This window comes from Conger conger, chromosome 12, assembly GCF_963514075.1.
Source record: "Conger conger chromosome 12, fConCon1.1, whole genome shotgun sequence".
NCBI lineage: Eukaryota > Metazoa > Chordata > Actinopteri > Anguilliformes > Congridae > Conger > Conger conger.
The window spans coordinates 49,070,662-49,083,161 of NC_083771.1; the positions used below are offsets into that span (position 1 = coordinate 49,070,662).

At 47.5% G+C, this 12,500-nt stretch overlaps 1 protein-coding gene across 1 annotated transcript in view; it reads right to left on the reverse strand.

Annotated features, from left to right (window-relative positions):
• The window catches only part of auh (AU RNA binding protein/enoyl-CoA hydratase), a 36,064-nt gene that overhangs the window by 13,818 nt on the left and 9,746 nt on the right, over positions 1-12,500 (reverse strand). The gene's annotated exons all lie outside the window — the stretch shown is intronic.

Genomic DNA, 12,500 nt, shown 5'->3' on the forward strand with positions numbered 1-12,500 from the left:
GCGTGTGCGTGTGGGTGCGAGTGTGCGTGCGTGCGTGTGTGCGTGGGTGTGCGTGTGGGTGCGAGTGTGCGTGCGTGCGTGTTCACACGGCCGGGAAGACGTGAGAGCTCTGTGTTACCGCCTCACCGCAGGGCGGGGTCAGTGCGGTCGAAACAGCCACTCTAACCCAAAGACGCAGTGAATCCATTTTGAAAAACCGTTCTTGGAATATCTCACCATTCACTCAGACATATTTTTAACCTTGCTTTCCCAGAAATACTGTTTACACATGGCACGCACTGTGTAACTTTAGCGTCTGGAAGGGTCATAACTGTATACAGGGGCGTCAAATTTCAACATGACTTACCACGAGACCAAGCACCCCTGGTCCGTCGGTGCTGAACGGCGGCTGAAGGAATTTGGGGTTAGCTCGTTAGCACGTGAAGCTGCCAACACGCAGAGGCCGAAGGTCCCGCCCTTTAACCTGGCCGGGGATCCGCGCACGGCAGGCCAATCACAGCCTGACTGAGCACCCATGTGACGTCCCGTGAGCGGTCAGTCACCACAGTAACATGTACAGGCACAGCTGGTCGACAGGTCGCCACGGTAACACGCTACCGTCACAGCTGGTCACTAGATCACCACGGTAACACTGCACTGCCCCAACCACCAAACTCGCCCGTTACCGTAGCAACATCCTGCAACGTCACCACCAGCTTTACTGAACTTCATGAGCGAAACCATGAAACCATGAAACTATGAAACCATGAACATACATGAACGCCACGGTTTAGGCTGTCCTGGTCCCTGTAGCCTAGTGGCTAAGGTACATGGCTGGGGCAGCCTGTAGCCTAGCGGCTAAGGTACATGACTGGGACCCGGAAGGTTGGTGGTTCCAGCCCCAGTGTGGCCACAGTAAGATCAGTGCAGCTCTTAAGCAAGGCCCTTAACCCCACATTGCTCCAGGGGGGATATTGTCCCCCTGCTGAGTCTAATCAACTGTAAGCCACTTTGGATGAAAGAGACAGTGTCTGAGCGGTGGTGAGCAGTAGTTCGGGTGCAGAAGAAGAGGAAGAACCCCGTGTGAAGTGAGAGACAGAGACAGAGAATGACGGCACCTGACGGAATATTTCATCACCTATATCTGAAAGAAAGGCGCGTCTCAAACAGGACGCAGGCCCTGCATATGTAAAAATAACGTGACAGAACACCAGACCGAATGACAGGGCTTACAGAAATACAACAAGGGGTAAAGTAGAAAGAAGGTTTTTTTATTATTATTTTTTATTTTTTATTTTTTTTACATCGCAGCATGTAGCCAGACCACACTGTGGCTAACGCTGCTCTGTATATAATAAACACAGACAAGCTCACACACAGGTATACTCTCACACACAGGTATACTCTCACACACAGGTATACTCTCACACACAGGTATACTCTCACACACAGATATACGCTCACACACAGGTATACTCTCACACACAGATATACTCTCACACACAGATATACTCTCACACACAGGTATACACTCACACACAGGTATACACTCACACACAGGTATACTCTCACACACAGATATACTCTCACACACAGATATACTCTCACACACAGATATACTCTCACACACAGGTATACACTCACACACAGGTATACACTCACACACAGGTATACTCTCACACACAGATATACTCTCACACACAGATATACTCTCACACACAGATATACTCTCACACACAGGTATACACTCACACACAGGTATACTCTCACACACAGGTATACTCTCACACACAGATATACTCTCACACACAGATATACACTCACACACAGACACACAGGTATACACTCACACATAGATATACGCTCACACACAGATATACTCTCACACACAGATATACACTCACACACAGGTATACTCTCACACACAGATATACACTCACACAGACACACAGGTATACTCTCACACACAGGTATACACTCACACAGACACACAGGTATACTCTCACACACAGGTATACTCACACACACACACAGACCCACAGGTATACACTCACACACAGATATACGCTCACACACAGGTATACTCTCACACACAGATATACGCTCACACACAGGTATACACTCACACACAGGTACACAGGTATACGCTCACACACAGACCCACTTCTCCAGGAGTCTTTATGCGCCTCGACAGTGGCCCACTTTGCAAAGGTTGTGTCACCATCGCCGATCGCTAGGCAACAGGGATGGAGCGCAGGGGCTATTTCTGGGCCACATTCAGACCTGGGTTTGTTTACACTTGGCAACCTGGTTTTCTCTGACCCAGTTCTGTTCACACCGCCCAGCGCTGGTGACATGTCATTCAGTAATAGAATAAGAGACGGAGCTTTTCCTCTTTCCCCCCCCCTGTGTTTTGTATTCTGTGGCTTGTGAAATTGTTGGTTTGTGGGCTGAGAGGCCCACGTGCCGGAGGTTTCCGTGGCTCTGGGCTCCCAGCATGAGCCCCCCTCCAACCCCGCCCCCGCCACAGCCCCCGCTGACTCCTGACTCTACTCCTAGTTCTAACCCTACTCCTACTCCTAACTCTAAGCCTACTCCTAACTCTAATCCTACTCCTAACTCTAAGTCTACTCCTAACTCTAAGTCTACTCCTAACTCTAAGCCTACTCCTAACTCTAAGCCTACTCCTAACTCTAAGTCTACTCCTAACTCTAATCCTACTCCTAACTCTAAGCCTACTCCTAACTCTAAGCCTACTCCTAACTCTAAGCCTACTCCTAACTCTAATCATACTCCTAACTCTAACCCTACTCCTAACTCTAATTCTACTCCTAACTCTAAACCTACTCCTAACTCTAATCCTACTCCTAACTCTAATTCTACTCCTAACTCTAAACCTACTCCTAACTCTAAACCTACTCCTAACTCTAACCCTACTCCTAACTCTAATTCTACTCCTAACTCTAATTCTACTCCTAACTCTAAACCTACTCCTAACTAACTCTACTCATAATTCTAACCCTATTAATAATTATAAACCTACTCCTGTCTCCTAACTCCACCCCACCCCACACAGATGGGTGCCGCAGTGAGCCAGCAGAGGTAAACAGCCTGTTTGTGCCGGAGTTAAAGACGGAAAAGGGTTCCTCTGTAGTGATGACAGGTCCCCACTCACACCTGGGGTGCCACCGCACCTCAACAGTCTAAAAAATGAACGCGTGCGGCAGCCTGGAGCAGATGAATCACATTTCTGCTCATTTTGTGTTGATGAGGTCATGCTGGAGACGCTGGTGTTTCTGCAGAGAAAGACTCTCACTGTGAACCTCTCATCACAGCGTGTTCTTACAACAAAGATGCACTTCACTCCAGCATTAAAACAGAATCTAAAGATGGAAGGGGTGCAGGAGGGGCAGCGCTGACTGTTGTTCAGTCGGGTAGAGAGACAAACAGTCGCGTGGCTGATATAGATTCACAGCATCTGAAGGTCCCTGTGACGCGCAACCCCCCAAACGATCAGCTGGGTGAGGTTCTCGTCTGGTTGTCCTGACAACGACCCAACGCAAGGGAAACAGGGCCACTCTTCACAGAACATTCTAATGCTGATGTCACAATCACTGCTGACATCACTGACTCATAATGTTGAAGAAAAATAACAAAATAACATTCCAAAAGAGTTCAATCAGATGACAGATAACTGAACGAAAGAAGTCCTGTGGCGATGTGCTTCAAACTCACTCCCGTGAGAAACCCTGAACCTACACGACAGACGGTGAGCTGATCAGTCTTCATATGCTGACATGCTGTCAGAGTAACACAAACTGAACTCACTGCCCTACCCGACACCGTTACAAACTACCATTATTCACAAACACAGCCCAACCCAACACCATTACAAACTACCACTGACTATTTACACACACAGCCCAACCCAACACCGTTACAAAGCACCACTGACTATTTACACACACAGCCCTATACAAACTACCACAGACTATTTACACACACAGCCCTACCCAACACTGATACAAACTACCACTGACTATTTACACACACAGCCCAACCCAACACCATTACAAAGCACCACTGACTATTTACAATTTAGAAAAAGTTTAAGGTGAAGGCTCACTACCTCAAAAAACCTTTCCTTGCGCCAGCATTTGTGACCTTGTTTGGGACACAACAGCCCTTTTTCTGTTGGTCTTATAAAAGTTATAAAAAATAACCCGGGGAAGATGAAAAGATGACAGTAGCCAGGACTGTTGCGATCACGGCATGAAGGAGCCCACCTGCACCTGAACACGCGTGTTCTCCCTGGAACACGCGAAGCTGAGCTGGGTCACTGGAACACGCCGGCGTCCCGCGGAGACGGCGTTTATTCCCAGAGCGCCCGGGTGACACACAACATTTTCCGCGGGAATATAAACACGCTCTTTTCTTTTTTTGCAGGTTCTGCACAGCCGTGGCTTTGTGCCGGCCGGAGAGACGCGACAGAGGGGATCATGGGAGACGTCCGCGCCCACGGTTACGGTCTGAGTCACCGGCTCTGGAAGCACAGACACCAGGCTTCACTCACAGAATTCTCAAACAGGAGGCTGAACCGCGGGGGGGAGACAAAACACTGGACTGATTACGAGAGAGACAACAGAACGTAAGAAAAGTCAATTACATCTGATCTGTGCTCTGAGGAAAGGGTGCAGGTGAAGTGAATAATGAGAAAGAAGGTCCAAATGACAAGGCATCCATTTTACATCAAACTGCTTCCACTGCTATTGGAGAAAACAATGTCATTCTTTAATTGAGAGGAGAACATCACAATCGAGGCGGAGCGATGCTCATTAAAACTGCTGTCATCCCCGGGCCAACCGCACAACCCACAGTCCATGTTTACAACCCGTCGAACATTTGCAGACATTTTTCCCAGAAGGCAATCAGACGTTAAGTAGGTTTCTGGAGGTCAAACAGTCTCGCGAGTGTTTTTAAGAGATCTGACCGTTCCCACACGAGGCTCTTTGGCCTGATTACGGACCCATGACCTCACTGGAGCTGGGCTACCCAACACCGCGGTCAGCCCGGCGTTGGGTAACCTGGCCCTTTACTCCCGCTCAGACAGTGACTCACGCTTCCTGGGCGGCCGAAACACGAACAGGCCAGCGAGACCCACCCCCCGCGCTGGATAAGACCGGTTTGCCTCCGGTGGCGAGTGAAGCTACACAAACCTTCAGACGCGTGGGACTGGGCGTGACGACGATCTTGAGAAGTCGTGCACAACCGGGTGCCACGGGGGGCTGAGAGTAATCGTTCCCACTTTTCACGACTTGTCATTCAGGAAAAAAATAAAACCTACTCTTCAAAGGGTTAGATTGAGAAGCGGGCCTATGTTTGAAGATGAGTAAACACAGAACATTAACCGGAAACTGGTGATTTTGCGAGGGATCGATTTTAATGTAACACACAAGCAAAGGTGCAGGAATAATAATTACTAAAATCATACAATCATTCAGATCAGCTGAATTACCAGCAGACAGAGGAATATTAACCTACCAGCTCAATTCACAGAATTGGCCCATGATGAATGAATGGTTATTTTTAAAAGTAACACCTTTAATAAGTAAAGTCTTGCGTTCACACAAATGAAACGGGCTTCTCATAACAGATCAGCACTCAGGGGACAGAATCACAGTCTTTCTGCCACCGACTCCGTAATGAGGAGGTTACAGGATTCAGCTCACACACGTGTCAGACACGTCTTCCTCTCGTAACTATGACAACGGTCTTGGCCACTGACAGGTTCCCTCATCACACAGCTCTTAAATAGACTCTTTCATTACCTCCGGATTTCAGACCACACTTATTGTTGTGATTCTCCATCATCTTCACGAGTCGAACGTTTCAACCGCATTAGTGCCCCTCTGGCGCTGGGATCCCTGCAGATAACCCTACACTCGCTGAGCACTTAATTAGGTACGCTAGCTCATTAAGGCAAATATCTCATCAGTCAATCATGTGGCAGCAACAAAATGCATAAAAGCATGCAGATGTGGTCAAGAGGTTCAGCTGTTTTTCAGACCAAATGTCACAATGGGGAAGAAATGTGATCCAAGTGACTTAGACCGTGGAATGAGAGAGGTCAGAGGAGAAGGGCCAGAATGGTTCAAACTGACAGGAAGGTGACAGTAGCTCAAATAACCAACCATTACAACTGCGGTATGTGGAAGAGCATCTGAACACACAACACGTTGAACCACGAAGTGGATGAGCTACAGCAGCAGAAGACCAATCAGACTCTAATCCATCAGTCTAATAAATACCTAATAAAGTGCTCACGGGGTGTATAAGAGTGCAGGCAGTGTACAGTAAATCACACACCCTTTTTCCTGGTACCTATAAGGATTCCCCCTGTTTTCGAGTCTGTGTAACTGAAACAATGGCAGCTAAGAAGATACAATATTTGCTATATTTGATGCAATATTGTGAATATTTGTTTTTCAAGTTAGCTACTGAGCTAACACAAAAGGTTGTCACACTGTTTCTGCAGTGTAACGCAATGTTATAACACTGATAAAACATTGCAGGAGTATTGTAAGAACATTGTGTGTGAGCTATAATTCCGGGGCCAAGAATCAGGCTCTCCCCTCTCCCAGCAGTGTGCAGTACTTTGCGTTATTGTTAAAATTTTGCACAAAAAAAGAAGTCTGAATGCTTTAGGACACATTACGGTGTGAGGTCACAGATATGTGGTTAGAATGTGGACTGAACATTCTCATGCTGATGTCACAATTCAGAATGACCGCTGGTGACGGACAGCAGCGAGGTTCCAGAACACGGAGAATACTGAAGAAACGTTCCAAAAGAAATAAATAAATAAATCTACTCTTCAAAGGCTTTCAATGCAAAAGCCCTCTAAAAACCAGCATAAGCTCTGACGCACCAGTACAGTGCATGTGATGGGAATGTTTCAGATTGTGACATCACAGAAACAGATGGGGGCATGACTGGTGCACAGCTGCTTTTCTCCAGAAACCCAAAGCATCATCCATACAGTAAACACCTGGTGTTGCGCAAAAATCTCACGCAAGAGTGAAACACAAAACATACACACTCTGACGTATGAAGCGGCCAGCAAAGCATGTCAGAGCAGTAACAGGGAACACTGCGTCAGGAAGCCAAAGCGGCTCTCCAGACGGTTTGACGCATTTCGAGATTTCAAACGGAGTGAGAATTCAGCAGTCAAGCAAACAGCAAAAGAAAACAAGCTCATGTCTCAGAGAAAAGATCTGCAGCCTGATTAACACTGGAAATGTGTGTTAAGAGATATTTTTTGCAGAGTGTTCCTGTTTTTGGTCAGTTGCAGAGAGGGTGTTAACCGTGACAACAGGAAGGAGCCGGTGCGTTATGGGAGCGTAATCAGACCGTTATCTGATCGATCAGCCGTCTCTCCTGCAGGCTGCGTTGGCCAGTAGACCTCCATCACTTTCCTCAGCACGATACAACAGGTCTACTACAATGGCAACGGGCTTGCCGAACACAGATTTTGCGATAGCTACGTTACACCATTACCATGTTGTGGATACCCAGAAACACTTACGTTAATAGTATGTTAGTCTGTCCAATTGCTTTTGCCCCCCTACAATGTGGGTAAAAAGGGTATAAAGGCTGGTATTACCACTCAATATGTCCCTCAAAATAAAGCTGACAGTCTGCACTTTAACTGCATATTTACCGTTTAATTTCAAACCCAATGTAAACCTGTTGGATCAGTTTCTTCCAGATCATTTTCAGTCATGTTTCATCAAAAGCAGCGATTAAAGAACCAAGCAGGTCCCTCCTGGTCTTTTCCCCTCCACAACCCAAGCTCTGGCAGCAGTGATCTGGAGTAAACTCCCAGGTAAAACTCACAGGTAAAACTCACAGGTAAAACTCCCAGGTAAAACTCCTCATGTCAGACAGAAGAGTGACAGGACTAGAGCAGAAAATATAAAAAAATAAACAGAGAAAGGAGAGCTGTGGATCGGCGGTGGAGTTTTAAAGGGCTCCTACTGTTCAGCGAAGGCCAACTGATGCTAACTGATGCTACTTGTGTTCGGGCATGAATTAATGAGGAGGGACCATCCGCACGATTACTGAGATCACCGAGAGCTGGAGAGAGGTTTGTTTCACTCGCACAGAGGGAACTCCACTGAGCGTGAGGGGATATCGTACTCCTAAACCATCAACCATGCCACACTGGAGGTCAAGTCAACAATAACACGCGTAATCTTAGTACGGCAAGCTTTTTAAGAAGATCGAGAGCCGCCTCCACGCCTAGAACAAGAGCTACAGATGTGAGTGTCAACACCGCTGAACGACAGCACTGCTGAACGACAACACCGCTGAACGACAGCACTGCTGAAACAGTCTCTGTCATCTGCCATTTTTCACACAACGCCCTGAACATTGGGATGGATTTTGCTGGCACATTGTGAACATACTCATCAGCTATTTTAGTGGTAAATGATGGAAGACACACCAGTACCACTGACAGGTCTACCACAGGAGAAATACAAAATGTAAGATTGAAAAAACTGAAGCAGCAAATGCGAGACACAGCCACATTTGAGCTCCATGGCCTTGACTAGAATCCAGACCACGCTTCAGTCCGACCACAGAGCAGCTCGCAGTGAACCAACAGAAATGCACAACGGGCACAATCTGTTCCCGCAGTTAACATCAGCAGCCGCCAGACTCCCGTTGTTGACGGGACGTGCTGTCTACAAAAAAAAAAATCCACTAAATACACAAACCGCTTCTCCCGTGACACGCTCACACACAGATCACACGGTTAAACCGCTTCTCCCGTGCGTGGGAACTACAGACCGCGCACAGGGCTCCACAGGGCTGCCCTTGGCAAGGCCCATTAAATAACCTTTTTCCACAAAATGCACCGAATCAGAGTGTCATCTCCACCTGCAGGCAGACAGGGTGCTCAGCGATAGGTGCTCAGTGGTAAGTGCTCAGTGGTAAGTGCCCAGTGGTCAGGATACAGAGGGAAGTGCTCAGTGGTAAGTGCCCAGTGGTCAGGATACAGAGGTAAGTGCTCAGTGGTAAGTGCCCAGTGGTCAGGATACAGAGGGAAGTGCTGAGTGGTAAGTGCCCAGTGGTCAGGATACAGAGGTAAGTGCTGAGTGGTAAGTGCCCAGTGGTCAGGATACAGAGGTAAGTGCTCAGTGGTAAGTGCTGAGTGGTAAGTGCCCAGTGGTCAGGATACAGAGGTAAGTGCTCGGTGGGAAGTGCTCAGTGGTAAGTGCCCAGTGGTCAGGATACAGAGGTAAGTGCTCAGTGGTAAGTGCCCAGTGGTCAGGATACAGAGGGAAGTGCTCAGTGGTAAGTGCCCAGTGGTCAGGATACAGTGAGTATCTGGTGGGTCTCGGGCCCCTCAGTAAACTCTGAACAGAGTCTTAAGGGCTCCTGGATTGGAAACATTTACATTTACATTTCTGTCATTTGGCAGACGCTTTTAATCCAAAGCGATTTACAAGTGCATAGGTTCTTCCACAAGTCAAAGCATCACATCCATAACTAGGAAAATACACATGGAATGCTGTTCTAAACATATAGTCGTCATCATAAGTGCAAATATTTTTTTTTGGGTTAGACAAGGAGGATAGGGATATCAGAAAGGGGGCGCGGGGGAAATCAGGAGGGAGGACTAAGGTAGAGTTAGAAAAGGTGTGTTTTGAGTCTGCGTCGAAATGGGGGGAGGGATTCTGCTATCCTGACAGTGGTAGGCAAGTCATTCCACCACTGAGGAACCAGAACGGAAAACAGGCGTGAACGTGCAGCTCGACCGCCAGGTGCACGTAGAGAGGGAACCATAAGGCGACCAGAGCTAGCAGACCAGAGTGGTCTAGCTGGGGAGTAGGGAGTGATCAAGGATTGTATGTAAGGTGGGGCAGTCCCCTTAGCAGCCTGAAATGCCAACACTAGGGTCTTGAATCGGATGCGTGCGGCAATAGGAAGCCAGTGGAGGCCAATGAGAAGCGGGTGACATGAGCCGACCTGGGCTGACTGGTGATCAGGCGGGCTGCAGCATTCTGGACCAGCTGGAGGGGCTTGATGGCACACGCTGGGAGACCGGCTAGGAGGGAGTTGCAGTAATCCAGGCGGGAAATGACGAGCGCCTGGACTAGGAGCTGGGTGGCTTTCTCTGTCAGGAGATGACGGATACGGTGTATATTATACAGAAAGAACCTGCAGGTTCTGGCAGTGGAGGATACTTATGGAGCCAGGGTGAGGCAGTTATCAAGAGTCACCCCAAGATTCTTTGCCATACGGGAGGAGGAAACTACAAAGTCCTCAACAGTCAGTGAGAGGTCGATTGACGGAGAGGACTTAGCACGGATGTAGAGAAGCTCAGTTTTGGCAAGGTTGAGCTTCAGGTGGTGGGAAGTCATCCACGCAGAGATATCAGCCAAGCAGGCAGAGATCTGTGTGGTGACTTGGGTGTCGGGGGGGAAGGAAATAAAGAGTTGGGTGTAATCAGCGTAAGAATGATAAGAAAAGCCATGGGAAGAAATAACAGAACCAAGAGACATGGTGTATAGCGAGAAGAGGAGAGGCCCAAGAACTGAGCCCTGCGGGACTCCAGTTCGTAGGGGGTGAGGGTCGGAGACTGAGCCCCTCCAAGTCACCTGGTAGGAGCAACCAGAGAGGTAGGAGGAAAACCAAGCGAGTGCAGACCCTGTGACACCCATCCCAGACAGCGATGAGAGCAGAATCTCATGGTTGACTGTATCGAAGGCGGCCGACAGGTCGAGGAAGATGAGGACAGAGGAGAGGGATTTGGCTTTAGCAGAGTGGAGTGCCTCAGTGACCGCAAGCAGGGCGGTCTCAGTGGAGTGGCCACTCTTGAAGCCAGACTGGTTGGGGTCATGGAGATTGTTCTGGAGAAGTGGACAGTTGGGAGCAGACCGCCCGTTCCAGAGTTTTAGCGGCCCCCACGCCGGCCCCCACTCCGGCCCCCACGCACAGAAATTAGTGTTTTTCCTAATTAGAAGCTTGTCGTGTTTTATTCACCCTCATAAAGCACATTATGCCCACAGTGCATCTCATGAAGGATTAAAGTCCCATATTCACTGGGTGTTTATTGTGCTCTACTGCAAGTTTATAGAGCTTTTAACAGTGTAAGACTGGGGTGAATCAACAGGATCCTAATTGGTGAACACATGACAACTGAATGGAATGGTAGATGATGACAGATTTTAAGATGAAGCAGCAGGAAATATTAGGAAAGAACATAAACACAGAGTTAGAGAACCAAAACAGGAAATAAAAAAACCAAAAACACAAACCAAAACTGAAGATTTGCCTGGTTAGCACTCACTGGCTGGTGGTCATTAACTCTGGTGTGACATCACAGAGATCATCGACCATACCGCACGCACACACACACGCGCACACGCACACACACACACAAAACCAACCTCTCACAGAGATGAATTTGGTTTTTTATTTTCTTTCTCCGTCCCTTTCTCTCTCTTTTCTTCCCTTCCCTGAAGACCACGCCAGCAGATCAGTTCTCCACTGGGAGCCCAAGTGAAGCCCTTATTTTTAGACATAAGTAAACAGCAGTAATCTTAATTCCTTAAATTCCCCCGGGTTGAGGGGCCCAAACACCCAAGAGGGCAGGCAGAGAAAGCTCAACTCATGACACAGAAAGATCATTCCGTTTAGTTTTTTTTTTAAATATATCAATTCTCCACGCAGCACGGGGTTGAACACATACAATTCTCACGCTAATTCTATCCCTCAGCAAGACACTTAACCCCCAGTTGCTCCTGACGAGCTGGATGGTGCCTTGCATGGGTGCCTTTTGCTGTTGGTGTGTGTTGGTGCGTGTGTGTGTGTGTGTGTGTGTGTGTGTGTGAATGGGTGAATTGAGGCATTAATTGTAAAGCGCTTTCTGCCCTCGTTGCTGGAAAAAATTCTGAATAAATGCAGTCCATTTATATGGCTGTACATTTACAGAACTAATTCAGGTCATTCAGTTATATGCCAGGCTCAAGAATACAAAAAAAATAACGTTCATTTCGTTGCATGAAAGCAATGATTAGATCGTCCCTTTCGTCTTGTGAAAGAGGTGATTGTTGATGACAGTGATGGGAGTCCAGAAGAGGGGCCTTCCTGACAAACCACTACAATCTGAATCCATAATAAATCGTAACAAAATTAATTGCGCTTTGGTTATGTTTGCTTACAAACATCACCCAATTCAGATGTTGGTTACACAGTGTACTCATACTGGCAAAAACAGATCACAACACATCTACACGTCTGTTCATATACAGCTTATGATAATCAAACCCAAAACCTGACTGAGCATGGTGAGCAGACCAGGGCAGAGTGACTTTGCCAAAACAAAATGGCCATAAAACATTAATAAGGCAGATGTTCAGATCAAGATAACATAAAAGGCAATATCGTTTATAAAAAAGCAGGCACATAACAAAATGGCATGCATAGAGCATGGATACTTGAGAATATAG